General features: G+C 37.4%; 1 long non-coding RNA gene across 1 annotated transcript; it reads left to right on the top strand.

Annotated features, from left to right (window-relative positions):
• Window positions 1-1,450: 1,450 nt before the first annotated feature.
• On the top strand, window positions 1,451-3,188 carry LOC109589643 (uncharacterized). Its single transcript, XR_002188837.1, has 2 exons — window positions 1,451-2,519; window positions 2,808-3,188. It is a non-coding gene; the product is annotated as an uncharacterized LOC109589643 (long non-coding RNA).
• The last annotated feature ends 481 nt before the right edge of the window (window positions 3,189-3,669 follow it).

Here is a 3,669-nt window from a genome sequence, read left to right as displayed (position 1 = left end):
TGAGGAGTAGTAGGTGAGAGTTCCCTCCAGGTGAATGTATCAACATTAAAACTGTACAGGCTATTATGATAACAGCTATCATGATTACACTTTCCACCAAAATAAAATATCTCATTTCCAATGGCAGCAGATGCATAGCCCAAGATACCTAGTGGAGGATTACCAGTGGTGGGTTTCTGCTCCCATCTACCAGTAGGTAAATGGTATACCTCCATTAATGATGACAGTGCTTTCTTTTTATCATTATTGTGTACTTTAGGGAGATCAGACTGGTCCCCACCCCACATATATAAGTAATCTCCTACTCTTACTGTAGAATGCCGACTCCTCTCCACTGGTTTATAGTCTATAGATAACAAGAGGTAACAGTAACTGAGTCAATCAAACATAAATAACTCCTCACCTTTTGCTGCCATTGTAATGTATACTATGTCCCAACTGAGAATGGACCGGAAGTGGAAGCAGCTGCATTGGAATTTGAAAAATGTAGTTACGTCACTAATGACGTTTATAATGATTTCATATATAGAGATATATGAATCATATGACGTCATATGACGTTTCATATGACGTCACAGCATGTGTCATAATTACTTCCGCATGGCAAAATGGTACTTTGCCATTCATTTGTACAGCGATATAAACTCTTCTGGCAGGCTTCCTTAACTATGAGCATGGCTAATTCATGCTGCTCTTTCATTTTCCTGGACTTAGGGATGTAAAGGAAGCAACAAGTCCTCGGATAGAGAACCAGTGAAGCGGCCAAATTGAACACAGCATTGCCTTGTTACTCCTGTAATTATTGCTATCGCTACTTTTCTGCTTACTACTGCTAGAATTGTACTCCTTTTCTGCCTTGTGCTGTGTAAAAGCATAGATATTAGAGTACATAAAGAAGTTATGAAGAAGCAACTTTACTGCTGTAAACGAATGAGGCTCATTAATTTTTGCCATACGGAAGTAATTATGACGTCAAAAGTGACGTCACGGCAACCGCTCTATAGAGAAATGTCCAATGTTTTGGCTGTGTTGTTTTACTCTTAAAACAGTCCTGTTCTTCCTGATGAGCAATACAATAGCTACTGGAGCCAACTAGTCTTAATAAAGGCCATCATTATCAGAAGATCTTGCTCTATTAGCATTTTAAAAGAAGAATTATCATTTCGGGCGCTCGACCACATGTGCTTATGTAAACTATGACATCTAGAACGTCATTGCGGTTAGCTTTGGTATGCCATTGGGTTTATAGGGCAGTAGGGAGAACCTGGTTCTCAGGGTTCCCAAGGGCTGAGAGACCCAAGACCTGAGATCCTGAAGCGGCATTGGGCGACTAAGAACCTGTGAAAGTCTCATCCTTATCCCACATTCCTATAAAAAGTTATTCCAGTTTTTCTTGGTACGTCCAAACAATAAGATATTAGAGTAAATGAAAGGGATTGGAAACAGGGCGTAGCAACAGGAAATGCTAGTTGGGTTACCACGTGACAACCATCAGTGTTTTGCCATCTCCTCCATTGGTGAAGTTGCTCTGGAATAGGGTTGAGCCTATTATTCTCATAAATTTTCCCATTATTCTTTCTGGAAATTCTCAATATTTTCCCCCATTATTCTTTTCATTTTATCCTATTATTCTCAATTTATTCTCAATAATTTTCTCAAACAATCAATTTTCACATAAGAATTGCATTCCAGCAGTGTTTTACAAATAGGTCTTCCAAAAAACACTAGCCAAAAATTTTTTAATTTTCTTCTGCAATCACCATTGACCTCAACTCCACCCATTATTCCACTATTATTCCTATTTCAACCCAATTATTCCAGCATTATTCCTCATATGAGGAAGCCCCTATTATTCCTAAAATTATGCTGGAATAATAGGCTCATCCCTACTCTGGAAGGATTTCGAAGGAAATTTGTGTTGCTCCAGGATAGCGCTTGCTTATGATCTATAGCCTATTGCACAAAGAATTTTTACAGCTACCTACAGCAAGGTTTTTGTCTCTGTAAAGCTATTTTGCAAACAGTTATAGGTACAACAAAATCAATTTTTTTCGATACACTTTAGCTCTTGTAACAAACTCATACTTCATAGATTCTAACTCTAACCTGTATAATTACTTTCAAAAGTGTAAGCTTTTTCATATGATTATAATGGTTTCCAGTTTTACTTTAGCATGTTTTGAGAAAAGGGAGAATAATGAAATAAATGGCATTTTAAGAGTAAAAATGGGCTGTATCATTAAAACTATAACATTTTCTGTACAATAGATAACAGTAGTGTTGAGAGGAAACATCAGGCTTCTTGATGCATCAGTTTCACTTAAATGAGAAGTTGAGAACAGTCCTTCGCCAGATATTGCAGTCGCGACGCCAACGGTAAGCTCACGTGAATTTTATTTTCCAAGTGACGTCATAATGGCTGCCAAGTGATGGATAAAGCTGTGTTTAGTTTTGTGCAGTTTACAAGATGGTGGGTAGTCTATAGCTCTAAGAAGCAAACTCAAACTTGAAGCAAAAAGGTATAGAATCAATTGGTTAGTTTTCAGTCTGAAATGTAAGTATATTTTGCTTGTTATTGTCGCTGTTTGGAAAATGGTGTACACTATCTAGGTATATAATAGTACTGGGACTGGCCAGAACAGCTCAGAATTAGGCATGCAACTGGCCTATCAGTAGATCTTTGTGTATGCAAAGTTTCGTTTTGATACTGTTGTCTAGAACGACAGTTGCATCCATAATGTAGATTCAGCCTGCATGGTCCATTCTTTCATGCCATATTTTGACTGTTCTGTTCCTTTTTTCTACAGATTCCACACTCAGGATCATTAATCAAGTCATTTTACCTCAATAGAATTGTTTGAAATCCTTTTAGAGCTAGATTTTATACTTGTCATTATAGTCATATTATGTGCCATTGACTTTCAGAGACCACAGCATCCTTATTTCTTGCTAGAACAACTGTAAACTTCTGGAGTATATTCTTCTAGCTACTATCTTGTTGTAAGCAAATGGACAAGAAGCTGGAGTTGTCTAGAACACTGTACGCATCCGGTAAAGTCAAGGACATCAGTTGCTTGCAGTTCTGTTATAGTTTATTTAAACTGGTTGATGTTTTTCATGGTGATAAATATGTATGTTCTGTGTATTGTATGCAAATTTCATAGTAAAACTATTAAATGAAAAATAAATATAAAATAAAGTAGCAACTCATTAATTATTCATACTGTCAAGTGTATTACAATAAAATTATACAGGCACTTATGACTTCCGGTACCGTTGGCGTCACGACTGAAAGGTTCTCTCTACCTTCTAATGCTTCTAAAGAAGTCTTTAGACAGTATCTCTATGTTCTCTTGCTGTTATAAAGCACAAAAAGTTCCTCCCATGTATAAGCCACCAGTTTTTTCATGGATATTAGAGTATACATTCATTATATTCATTTACTCTAATATCTATGGTTTTTGTTTGCCGTGGCCACGCCCACTCACGTAAAGGAGCATGGGCGGGTACCGGGTGCATAGGCGGCTGCAGCATAGATAATAGAGTACAGTATACTGTATACATAGATAATAGTATACTCTATTATCTATGGCTGCAGGATTTCACTGCAAGTAGGGCAAAGGTGTGGCTGAAAGTGGGAGTGGTCAAAAAGTAGGTGTGGCCAGACCA

The sequence above is a fragment of the Amphimedon queenslandica genome, unplaced genomic scaffold, assembly GCF_000090795.2.
Source record: "Amphimedon queenslandica unplaced genomic scaffold, v1.1 AMPQUscaffold_11071, whole genome shotgun sequence".
Lineage (NCBI taxonomy): Eukaryota > Metazoa > Porifera > Demospongiae > Haplosclerida > Niphatidae > Amphimedon > Amphimedon queenslandica.
This window is presented reverse-complemented; position numbering and strand designations above follow the sequence as displayed.